Here is a 13,580-nt window from a genome sequence, read left to right as displayed (position 1 = left end):
GGGCCGGGACACGTTATCTGTATATATGATATGATGTGGATATGCATGATTTTCATTTAAAAAGGCAAGTGCTTTGATGTTTTAAAAGGTCATACTTGATTCTGGTAAATCTCTGTTTCAGTTATGATCCTCTTTTCTGTATTCCATGCCTTACATGCTCAGTACATATTCCGTACTGACCCCTTAATTCGGGGGCTGCGTTTCATGCCACGCAGGTACACCCAGATGAGTTGAAGGTATTATTAGAAGACTTGCTAGAAGGTGTTCCAGCGGAAATGGCTAGCTCCATTTGCTCCTGGAGTGGTGCCGAGTCAAAGTATATGTGCTATGATTTCTGATTGATGCTAGAGACTTTGCAGACAGAGTCGTGGGTATAGAATGTCAGTTTTGTAAGCGGCTTCATCAGCCGATGTGTCATTTTATGTTATGTTACAAATTTCGTATGAATACAGATTTGACTTGTTTCTGAAAGTTTCCAAAAGCATTTATTATGTTTGTCATTTTATTGATTAAGAGTTCAAAGGATTATGTATGTAATAAGAGTCAGAGGGTTCGCTCGGCCCTAAGGAAGGGTCGGGTGCCCATCACATCCTAGCGAGATTAGGGTGTGCCAAATTGGTATCAGAGCAGTTCGTCCTAGGGGTTGTCTGCAAAGTCGTGTCCAGTAGAGTCCTGTTTATGTTGTGAAGCGCGCCACATTTATAACCAGGAGGCTATGGGGCATCTAGGGTGGTTACTCTTCTTTGACCTCTAAGATCGTGCGATAGAGCCAAGTCATAGGAAGTGAGTTTCCTTATACTAACCTTTGGTTTCAGCAGAAGCACAGTATCAACGGGAGAAAGTGAGTGGTTATATGGGAAGTCACAGAGGTAAGTCACTTCGTTGAGGTCACGTTATCAGAATGTATTTTTATGATAATGGATCGGTCGACATAGAGGTAAACCAGTGTAAGTACAAGTAGAGGAATTGATTAAAGGTATCTCTTGATGATGAGTTCAATCATAAGGTTGTGAATTGGACAATTGAATGAATCAGTACAAAGGTAAGCAATGGCACGAAGACTGTATGTCGGGTAAGGTAAGAATATTGCATGTATGATTGAGGTGTAAAGCCGAAGAATGAAAAGGAAAGGTAAACAAGAAGATATAACAGGGCAGATCGTTAAAGGATCAGGTACACCTCGAGGTATGATATATAAACCCTTATTGGGATTTTCTATGTATGTCCATTTACTGTAGATTATTATTAATAAGGGCGAGCGGAAACTCAAAGGGGCCGAGTATTTATAAGTATAGGAAACCAATGTGTGTTCGCTATCTTTGGGAATCTAGAAGTCTAGGACAGAAAGTAGTCATATATACAGATGAGAGATGGGTATTGAGAATTAAAAATACCAAAATAGTAATTGTGTAATTGGAAAAGTAAGAGACCCCTTCTAATTCGAAGGGAGATATGTTACGAGAGTGTCTTGGAATCCATTAAGGCTTCAACCTGCTCCAGATTTTGTTATGAAGATCAGGCGGTGAGGTGGATGCGATTATCCCAGTATTAATGCAGCGGATTTCATCAGAGTTTCAAGGTTAAGCGTGCTGGGGCGAGAGAAATCTTAGGATGGGTGACCCCCCTGGGAAGTGTATTAAAAGTTCTGTAAATTTCAGACGTAAGAGAAAAGTGAGAAGCTAAAGTAGTCTAAGGGGAATTAGAGTGTGCAGAGTGATTGAAAACCTAAAGCGGTCGCGTACGACAAGGCGGACTAGACCGGTGAAGAAAAAGAAGGTGCACCACAGTTCTAGAGTTAGGTGAGTTTGAGTACGTTTGGAAATACCTTGTAAGCGGGGCGTTAGAAAATATGTATATATATATATATATATATATATATATATATATATATATATATATATATATATATATATATATATATATATATATATATATATATATATGAATGCGTATGATATCCTATACATGGCTATATCAGCAGGTATATGTATCCCAGCCACCGGTGTTGCGGTATATTGAAGGCATTGGTCGAACCGGGTGATAAATTTCAAGCGACAAAAGAACGTTAACAGGTAGGCTGATGTTATCGTCGTCACAAGCTAGAACTGCAAAGTCCTAAGGTAAAGAAAATTGGAAAAGAAAGAAAGCGAATAAATGGAAGGTAAGGAGATCAAAATGTCAGAAAAAGTGAAAAGGGTAAGAAACATGAGTGAGTAGGGCCTCCAAGAGAGGCGACAGGCAAAGCACGAGACACGAGGCCATTCTGGTAAAACTTCGAAGGTAGGCGTGTAAAAAGGATTAAAGTGTGGTGGTATGGAACACAAAGAGGGATGTGTGGGGTCAGGAAACGAATTGCAATAAGTGGGATTACGAGGATAGTGACCATGACGAGGAATGAGAAGTAAGAGAAGGAATGGTTAGACCGTGCGACGATGTCAAGAGATTCCCAACCCTTGAAAGGTATATGAAGGGATAAGTGTGTAGTCAAATTAACACAGTCGCCTCGGACATAGAGAAGTTCTCCACAAGAATGACTTAAGAATAGAACAGATTTGCACGTTTAAAAGGACATTTCACGAACTTCAGAGCCAATACTACAAATAACAAGAGAAGAAAGGTACTCGAGGAGGAATAGACCCAAGGAAGGTTAAGGATGAAAGTAAGAAAGGTATACTAATAGGTTGGTCGAAGGAAGAAGAGAGTATTTAGGAGTGGAGTAACTGGAAATCTCTAACCATGGGAGTGAGAAGGATACTTTAACTAAATGACGGTAGGAAACCGATTACTCATCAGGGAAAGAACGAGGATGGTGAGTTGACACAATTGATTAGGAAATTAGTGATATGAGGCAAGGACTTCCGTAAAGACCGAGAGGTTCGATTATAAAGGAAATAGAATGAAATGTAAGAAATGTGCATGGAGGAGAAGACAAACTTGGCCATGGCATCAAAAAGATAAATAAAGGATTGATTGGGATGGATAACTACAAGGGAAATGCGACGGGTCTATTAGTAAAACGAAGTAACAGCGTGACGGGGACAGGGGCATAGAATACTAAGGTTTGTAATGAATGTGAATAACTTGGTAAACAACTTATGTGGTAAGTGTAATAGGGTCAATTAGAAAGAGTTACCGGTTAAGTAAGCTTACTCCACGAGCCTTATTCTGTTTTATAAGCAGTGTTACGAATGAGATCAAGAAATGGTACTCTATAGAGTTGATTATGATTGGGATATAATGAGAACGTAGCAAGAACTACAATACAAAGTATGGTATAGCGAGGACACGACTAAGAGAGGTGACATGCTTTATGTGAATAGAGAGTGAATGCAAGTGTGAAACCAATAAGCGAGCCACAAAGCAGTGAATAAGAAAGCTTATAAGACCTTATTAAGGAAAGTTCGGCATAGAGGTTTTTGCAATAACAGGACTAATAAAGCAAGGATGTGCTAAAGGAAAAGTGGACTTGAATTAACTTCATGTATATCATCAAACCGACATAGGAAGGAGGCATGACAAGATAATAGAGGTTTATAAAATCAAGGAAATAAATTTTGTCAATACAATATGTCATGTTTCGGGCTATAGTTCGAATCCCTCAAACCAGAGAAAAATATTGTGTTACCAGTAAATATGCAGCAGATGTACCCCAAAAGGCAACGAAGGAAGTGAGAAGGCCTACGAGCGATCAAGGATAAGTATTAAGGACAGACGGGACTACTAAGGAAAAATCGCAGCTTTGGAAGAGATGAGAGTTGAAAATATCTTCTACGTCAGGAAATTATAAGTCACTGCTTGTATTAAATCACGAGAGTATGTGTCACAGGACCATATGAATAGTTGTCCTGATGAAGTGGCTAGTAAAATGGTGTAGGACGACAACAAATATTTGAAAAGAATGAGAGTTAGTTAAGTTGCAATGAAAGACACAGAAAAGAAAGAGAGAAAAAAAAGGCCAAAACACACACAAAAAATGCGCACAAACACAAACAATGAAAGACACAGAAAAGAAAGAGAAAAAAAAGGCCAAAACACACAAAGTATCCATTAAAAAAAAATACCTAGAGCAATTTAGGAGTTTCAAAAAGGTTTCGTTGGAGTTCGAGTTTTTCATTCGCGGATTCGAGTTTGTGGACCTGAATAGCTTTGCTAGCTTTGGAAATATGTAGATTGTACGTTGCTCTCCGAAAAGAATTTGAAGGTTAGTTCCCTGTTATTACGTTTCTATTTCAATATTTAATATAAATTAAAGTTTTATGGAAGAATCTTTACAACAGGTTTTAAAATTTTCTGATGTTTCATGGGTTAAAGTGAAATTTAAAAATATGTTAATATTTTCGTGTTGTTAAATTTAGGATATATTTATTTTTGGCATAAAATTACTATACAGTTTCTTTGAATTTGTCCTCTTCTATTGGTGTTAATTTATTCATTTGTTTAAAAGCTGTGAGTTTGGATTTGTTCACTGATCTTATAGTTTGTTATTGATCGATACGCTGTTTATTTTTGTTTATTATGCCTATGAAATGAAATGGTCAAATTGAAATACCTACCGTGTTTGATCTTTGGAGATTCAACTTTTTATTATTAGTATATGATTAAAGAGAAGGCGTTTTCTACACTTTAAATGCCCTGTTTCAGTGATTTCTATGTATAGTTAAAATTTAAATTCATATGTGATGAATCTTTATCATCTGAACACGGAACAATATTTTATTGTTTGATTTTTTTTAGATTTATTTTTTCTTGGAGTAACTTTCGTGAGTATGAATAGTAAGCATCAATTGGACCATTAATATTATGCTTCGGATCCGCTAATAATAAACAAATATTAGGACCCGTTGAGCGTTAGGCAAATAAATAGGCGCGACTAAAAATAACCATGTGTTAGATTACAATCCTTAGTCAATATTTAGTTAACTTTGAAGGTCATGTGTGCGGTTACGCTCCTTGACTCTAATAAAATGTGTTGTCATGTGCAGGTTACGTTCCTGGACTAGCACAAACAAACAATTCAAAAAGGCTGTGTGTGGTTATGCTCCTTAACCCCTCGATCAAATAGTTATGTAGTTTTCGTTTGTTGGTATCTCAATATGTTGAAGTCATCATGTTTATACCCATCTGCTGCACTTAATCATGTTGGATAAGCAGCTCATTTTTTTGTTAGGTAATATATGCGTTTTCAACTTTACAGCGTCTTGTCGTTTTTGTTTAATTCAAATTCTTGTTATTAAAGTTTTGCATCAAGTATAGATGACATGGTTCATAAAAAATATATAGGTACTGGAAAGAAAAAGGAAGAAATGGGCTTTGGAGTTACACAAATTTAAATAAGAAAGCAGACAGTGGCTTAACAACAAGTGGACTTAATATCATGATTAATCAGTTTGCTTAAATGTTATTTGAGCCTAATGATTCTTGGATGCTGAGTGTTTAAATTATTTGGTTAGTGCTTCTTCATCCTATATTTAGCCATGAATCAGTTGATAAAATTAATTATACTTTGGTCATGTGTTCGGTTACGCTCCTTGGCTAAGCATGAATTAATAATTCCAACGAGTCTCGTGTGAGGTTACTCTCCTTGGCTCCACGTTAACCCAAACAATTGTGAGAAGAACGAGATGAGATACAAATTTATTTCAAATCCCGTTGTCACATAAAAAAAAAAGTGGAAAGAACACGTGTGAGAGAGTGAGGCGGGTTGTGAATTAATTCAAAATCCGTTGCAAAAAGAGTGAATTAAAAAAAAAAAAAACAAATTAGGCAAGCATAGGCAAATAAACACAATGTTGTCTAAAAATAAATTTTAGCCAAATATAAGTCGATAAAAGCGACCGTGCTAGAATCACAAGACTCGGGGGTGCCTCATACTTTCCTTCCGGCAGACCAAAAATAAAAAGCCATTTCCTTTTGAATAGGGATTCATTAAGATGACTTGGAATAACAAAACTCAATTCCAAGTGGCGACTCTTAATAAATAAATAATCCCTTTTCAAAACATCACTTCAATTGGAAAAACCCTTTCTAATAAATTTAAATGAATTGTTTTTATTGAGGAGAAAAAAGGGTGTGGCAGGTGGTGACTTTGCTAGGGATAACTAAAATTCGAGCTTTGTATGTTGACTTGTGTTTGACTTTCTTTACTTCTTGAATATATATTGTGTTTGTTGATCTAATGTGTTATTTTCCGCATATTTACCACTTTGAAATTATATGATTGTATATTTAAACTGCCCTCTCTTGCTCACCCCTATGAGTCTCTAAAAACATTCACCACTGTTCACAGGGTGTGCAGATACGCTCCACAAAACTTTCTGATTGAGATGAGCCTATGTGCGATTGCACTCGTGGTTCAGGATAATTAGCAGTCACACAAGTTAGGCGGGGTTGGACCACCAGTGAAGTCGAAAAAGCTCTGCTACAGGTAATCTGACCCTTCCCTTGCTCGAGTTGTCCGCTCAGGTAAGCCAATCTAGACACCTTCTCTTTTAGGATGTTAAACCTAGAAGAACAAACCACACGCAATGATAATCTCTAGTATGATACGCTTTGTTTGCATCGCGTGCATTTTACTTAGCGGGGCTTGACACATAAATCAGATTTGTCTAAGACATCCACCCTTTGTATGACCACCGTATTCATTTTATGTGGTACTTATTTGCATTTATTTGGATATTTGTGATAAATTGTTGACCAACTTTTACGATGATAGTAGTTAAATGAAAGAGAGAAATATTCCTCTATTTTTTTGTATTCACGTTCATTTAAATCCAAACAAATTCGATTTTTCCTTTAAAAAAAAAGATCTCAAAACAAGAATGAGTCTGTCAAAATTAAATCCTTTTAAAATAAATCTTTGCGAATTACGCGAGTCAGATTCTCACCGTCTAGCGTGAATGTAGGCAACTCTCCTCGGGTTCAGCCCCACCTTTAAAAAAGTAATACAAAAAGAACATGTACGTCTAATCCTTTAGTGATCGCAGTTGGTCGTTTTTACTGTGATAGACCTGAATCCTTATGCAGAAGTTGATATGATCTATTTTTGTAAGAATAGGCACTTGAGTCTGTCTTATGGAGTCTTAATTCTCACACTTTTAACTAAAAAAGATTAGAATAAAAAAAAAATTAAGACCATTTTTTTTTAAAAGAGGGAGTTTGTTTTCCTTTTTTTTTTTCATGAACTACGTACACCTGATTCTCATCCCGATGAGATCCGTAGGCAGCCCTTCTCGGGTTTGGTATTCGTCATTCAAAAAAATAATCTAAAAAAAAGGAATTGCTATTCTTATACTAAAAAAAAGAAGATCTTTTATTCCTTATCTCAAAGATTAATTTTTTTTTTGTATATTTTTTTGACGAACTACGCACACTTGATTCTCATCCTGATGAGATAGGTAGGCAGCCTTTCTCGGGTTCAGTATTCCTTATTAAAAAAATTGATAAAAAGCAGAGTTTATATTCTAATAAAAAAGATCTTTTATTTTCTTATCCCCAAAGTTTATAAAAAAAAAGTTTGATCTTCACTAACTACTCACACCTGATTCTCATCCTGATGAGATACGTAGGCAACCCTTCTCAGGTTTGGTATTCCTTATTAAAAAAAAAAAAAGATAAAAAAGGAGAGTTGATATTCTTATACAAAAAAAAGATCTTCTATTTCCTTATCCCCAAAGTTTATAAAAAAACAAAAAATTTATCTTCACGAACTACGCACATCTAATGAGTTACGTAGACACCCCTCTTCGGGTCCGATATTCTTTATGCCAAAAAATCCAAAAGAAAAGGAGAGTTTTATTCAATATTCAAAATAAAAATAAAAATGAAAAGAATTTTATTCCGTATTCAAAAATATCCAAAAAAGAAGAAGAAGAAGAAGAAGAAGAAGAGAATTTTATTCATTATTCAAAAATTCAGAAAAAAGAAGAGAGTTTTATTCTTTACAACAAAAAAATCCAAAAAAAGAGAGGGTTTGTTACTTTAGTTTTAATTTTTATGAACTACGTTTGACCTGATTCTTGTTTCAACAAGATACGTAGGCAACCCTTCTTTCGGGTTCGGTCGCACAAAAAAACAAGGAACAAAAAAATACCTTGACTTGGTTGGTACCAACATATTTAGAAGTGTGCATGATAAAGAAACAAGTGTTAAAAGAATTGGGATAATAGAGATGACCAATTTTGTTGTGAACCGTAGATTCTTTTGGTACCTCTTGATTATATCCATGTGACACTTGAGAAATTCTTTTGCTAAAATTTAGGGTTAAAATGAATCCGACCTCATCATTTCATGTGCATTGTGTCCTGAACCTTAGATTTAAAATTCAGTGACATTGCTTTATTGATCTAGAACTTGGCCTAAATGTTTGTTGAGGAGAAATTTTGAGCAACACTTATGTAACGACCCGTTTGGTCGTTATGTGCGTTTTACCCCCGTTGACCCTTCCTCTAGCCCCGTTAGAGTGATTTTGACCCGCGGGGATGGGCAACACGGTTTTCGAGGTCATGGGGCGAGTTTTGATAGGATTTGAGGAAGTTAGAACTTTAAAGTGAAAAATGTTTGATCGATAGTTGACTTTAGGGTAAATAGACCTTTATGGGAATTCCATGAGGCCCGGAGGGTCAATCATGACTTGGTAGAATGTTTAGTTTGGTTCCCGAGGCTTTCGGGAGCATTTTGTACTCTTGGTTAGAAATTTGGTTTTGGCCGTTTGGGGGTTGACCGGGTCAAGGTGACCTCCGTTCGAAATTTTGATGCCACGGTTGAGTTTGTAACGCTTTTTTACATGTGTCTGCATGCTTGGTTTGTATTCGGGAGGTCTTGGGTGGATGTCGGGGTTTTGGATGGAATTTGGTGAAAACTAGATTTTCTGGTTTTCTGGTGTCCCACTTCTACGGGAGCGTCTCCGCCTCTGCTAGTCTGCCCATGCGAGACTTCATCCGCAGAGCCGAAAGCTGAGTCATTAAATGAGATTCGCCTCAATGGACGGGTATCTGCCGAGGCATGATAGTGTAAACGGGTCCTTGACTACATAAGCGGGGACCGCTGAACAAAATTCCCTTATGTTTCCCAATTCGAACCATTCTACTCCCATTCACCAAATTGAAACCTAAAGAGTTCGAGAGGCAATTTGAAGATCATTTAGAGTTGAATCATCTTTCGGTAAGTCCCTTGACCCTAATTTATGTTTATTTATTTTCTAAGTTAGAATCTATGATGAATTAAAGGGGTTAGTTAGAAAGTAAGTTGTCAACTCTAAGTGTGACATCTTGAAATCTTATGTTATGGAATTGGGTTTATTTGATAAATCTTGTTTAACCTAGTCATGAATTCTTGAATCGTGTAATTAGTAAGTTGAATCGAGTAATTACTAAGTTGAATCATTCGAAATTTCTTGGTTTATGATTATGGAGAGTTTAGGGTTTCTTCCTAAATTAGGGGATTTTGATTAAGGGATGAAATTGATGATTGATTGTGTTTAATTAGAAATTGAGGGATAGTATTGGACTTCCTAAGTATGGATTAACTGATTTTTACCTAAAATTCCTATCTTGCCGTTGTAGGCCCAATTTTTCTCTTTTAAAGGGTTTTTTTTCCAATTCGATTAGTTTTATAGCTTTTTGGGTATCATTAGTGCCCATTTCTAATATAGAATACGTTACTAAATAGACTTCGAATGTTCGGAAGTTCTCCGAAAGGGCAAGGCTCGTGTTGGATAGGCTGTGGCACCTGCTCGGCATCGAGGTAGGTTTTGATTTACCTTTCGGTTGGACTCCAATTAGCGAAGCATACGTAGGAGTTAGATATTGACGAGGAAAGCATGCTAGGCCTTTGAGTATGGAGTTAGGATGGAAATTCTATTACGTTGGTTGTTGTTGTTGTGATTGGGCTTGTCGCCTTATTTGTTGTGTTGTGATTTGCGTTTGCATTCATTTCTCTATTATTATGTCACTTATCGTTGGAAAGAGGAAGAATCATGAGATTAGGCTTGAATTATGATGTGTGCTTATGATAAGACACGGATGAGATTTTGATTACGATTTATTGTTGATTATGATATTTTGCATAGCATACACTCTCATTTGATATGTTGCATTGATATGAACTGTGATTAGTATTGGTGATGATAATTAAGACAAAGGAACACCCGAGGTGTCACACCCTAATCCCACTAGGGTGTGATGGGCACCCGACCCCACATCCGGAGCCGAGCGAACCCACAAACCTTTAAGGCACACATAATCTTAATAGACCTTTAAATCAAATAAAGAGAAAATACATAATAAACTCTCAAAATATTCCTTTTCGATGCTTTCCAAATCAAACAGAATCTGTGAACATATAGAATTTAACATATAATACAGAATGACATATCGGCTGATGAAGCCGCTTACACAACTGACATACTATACCCACGACTCTGTCTGCAAAGTCTCTAACATCAATCCAGAAAAGCATAACATACAAACTCTGACTCGGCAGCACTCCAGGAGCAAATGGAGCTTGCCAACTCTGCTGGAACATCCTCTACAATAACTTCACATTATCTGGGTGTACCTGTGCGGCATGAAACGTAGCCCCCGAAGAAAGGGGGTCAGTACGGAATATGTACTGAGTATATAAAGCATGAGATACAATAAACAGAATCATAATCTGAACAGGGAGTACAGAAAACAAGTGCAATAACAGGAGTATCAAAATGCTTACTCATACAACATAGGTAATGCAAGTTAGAACATATGCCATATCCGGCCCCATTATGGGACACGGTGGATAGAACGTGGTCGCCACCCCGTCACTGGCGCCACAACACAGCATAACTCCAGAGTAGGGAATATCTCCGTAACATATCATAACATATCAGATGGTCATATCATATCATATCATCAAATATCAGAATATGTGTACATGGCACAGCATACCCCACAACCCATGTACATGTATACCTGCCCCCTCACATCGAGGCACGGCGAACAATGCAGTGGAATACGCGTGATAACATATCCTGGCCCGGGCTCAGTGAAGGAAGCATTGAGGCGTCCACGAGTAGAGTAGTGAGAAACTATATGCATCATAAATTATTTGGAAAAACTCGATAGAATAGTCCGAACGATAGGTCACTTAGAGAAGAAATCAGACGGTAGTCATAGTGCGTACCTTTCGGATGTTACGACGGATTATGTCAAATTAAAAATGTTAAGATTATTTGTACATATCAAAATATCATAGGATTCAATGGAATAGTTAAAACAACTATCGTTTAGTAGTCGGAACAATAACCAAAAGTTTCTTTTAATCATAGTATGGAAATAGGTCAAGTAGAGCAATACAAGAAGGTTTCGGAAATTGTGGGCCCACCTCGGGTCAAGTCGAGGTGGCGTACATAAATTACGAACCTTAGGCCTTATGAAGTCATCTACGATCGTTTCAAGATAATCCAATTCTATTTGTAAAAGTTACGGACTTTTTATGGCACAAGACTCTTTTAGAAGTAAAAAGTGTTTAAACTATTTTTCATCAAAGCATAGGATTTATAATTCAATTACATTGAAATGAATAAGGGTCATAGTTATGTTCGGATTTCTAAGAATAGAGTTTCCCCCGAGACTTGCATCATAGCCTATTGTAACTAAGACATGCCAAAAGAAAGAAAGGTAGAGCTTTACATACCTTATTCGCTTCTTACGCTAATCCAAACTCAAGTCCCGAACTTCCCAAAATCTACAATTGGTCACAAATACCAAACATTAATCATAAGCATTTGGGTATTCAATCTTAAGTAACACTTGTTTACAGAAATTTGGGCAGCACCTCCCCTATACATTCAACGTCCCCGAGAATTTAACTCGGCCAAAACATCAACAATAATACCAAGGATCATACTAACAACATCAACAACCCATTCAAAATGCATTCTAACATAAAAAAATCTTCTTTTCTACATATCTCGACAACATTCAATTCAACTACGCACATTTAAGCCGATATCGACGTTCATATATTCATTTACTAATTCGAAATCATTTAAACATAATTCAAGAACATTTCAAATAATCCATACAATACTCCAACAATGCCACCAAATACTACCTCAACCGAAACCTCCAATTTCCAACAAGAATATCACCAACACATTTTTATCTTCCAAATTCATGAACTTTCCCAACAATACACATTTTAACAACATTGTTCTCACCACTACAAGCAAAGGATATTATGATCACATTAGCCCCTAAAACCACTCTCCAACACTTACAACTTCAACTTGAATCATCAAACTTTCATTATCCATATAGAATCCACAACAACAACAACCAAAACACTTAACTAAAATAATTGAACCATCATTCCTACACACACACATGCATACACGGCCACACACATATACACACGGTCAAGCTCCCAACATGCATCATTTCATGATTTTTATTCATTTCTACGTACTACAACATAAACCAACCATCCATAACATATAAAAGAAGATTAAATCTCACCTTTTCTTCTCAACTTCTCAACTTGGCTAGGGTGTCCAAATGATGAAACGAGCGGTTTGTTGACCCAAACAACTATACTTCGTTGAAGAGGACCCTTGAATTAGTAGGAATACTAGAAGAAATCATTTTTTTGAACAAGATTTCAAGGGGGCAATTTTGCTCCTCCATGGCCGAATATGGCCTTATTTTTCTCCTCCATCTTCTTTGTTTTCTCTTTCTCCTAGTTTCTTGAATTTTCCTATGGCAAATGTGATGAATTCATCCATGTGCCATATATTAAAATACCATGTGGGGCATGGCCCACAAGCATGTGCACGGCCACACCCCTCTACATATATTTTTTTTTTGCTTTGCTTTCTTTTTCTTTTTTTGTTCAAGAACAAATAATTCACCAATTCCAATTTTGCCCTTAGCCTTCCCCGGTAATTCCTCGAACCACCTTGTGAATTTTCCTTCTTACCCCTAGCCTTTCCTAATATCTCCACATCAAAAATCTTCATAAACAACTTATGTATCACACAAGATCAAAATGTAGCCTTGTCCTTGACTTGTCGCGATTATCTCAAAATATCCGAACGTGCAAAATACGGGATATAACACGAGGTCTTTACTGAATTGTGTAAAAAAAGAGATGAGAATCCGTGATCCGAGGTTGTTACCGGAGCGAAAAGTGTTATACTCGCTGCCCGAGGTTTCTTGCTGGGAAGATGGTGTACATAGACTTCACAAGTCCCCTATGAGTCATGACTATTAAGACGTGGAGGTTTTCGTCTGTAGCATGTGTGTACAAGTTTGAGGTATTTGGCCGGTGCATTGCGTATGCATTCACTCTTACATCCATTCTTCATTATTGATTTGTACATTGCATTGATATTGAATTGATTTCATTGTTAATTTGTTTCGTGAACGTACTTGATTGCTTACATGTCTACTTGTTGATTCTTTTTTCTTATATGTGAACTAATTGTTATCAGCCTGTGATACCTACCAGTACATAGTGTTTGTACTGATAATACCTTACTTTACTTTTTTTTGAGTCCAGAGTTTGCTACCGGATCCGCATCAGCACCTCATGAGTGATTTCGAGGC

At 36.9% G+C, this 13,580-nt stretch overlaps 1 long non-coding RNA gene across 1 annotated transcript; it reads left to right on the top strand.

Moving 5' to 3' along the window:
- The first annotated feature begins 3,830 nt into the window (after positions 1-3,830).
- On the top strand, positions 3,831-5,975 carry LOC132602229 (uncharacterized). Its single transcript, XR_009567667.1, has 3 exons — positions 3,831-4,201; positions 4,983-5,167; positions 5,281-5,975. It is a non-coding gene; the product is annotated as an uncharacterized LOC132602229 (long non-coding RNA).
- Positions 5,976-13,580: the final 7,605 nt, after the last annotated feature.

Source organism: Lycium barbarum, chromosome 7, assembly GCF_019175385.1.
Source record: "Lycium barbarum isolate Lr01 chromosome 7, ASM1917538v2, whole genome shotgun sequence".
NCBI lineage: Eukaryota > Viridiplantae > Streptophyta > Magnoliopsida > Solanales > Solanaceae > Lycium > Lycium barbarum.
This window is presented reverse-complemented; position numbering and strand designations above follow the sequence as displayed.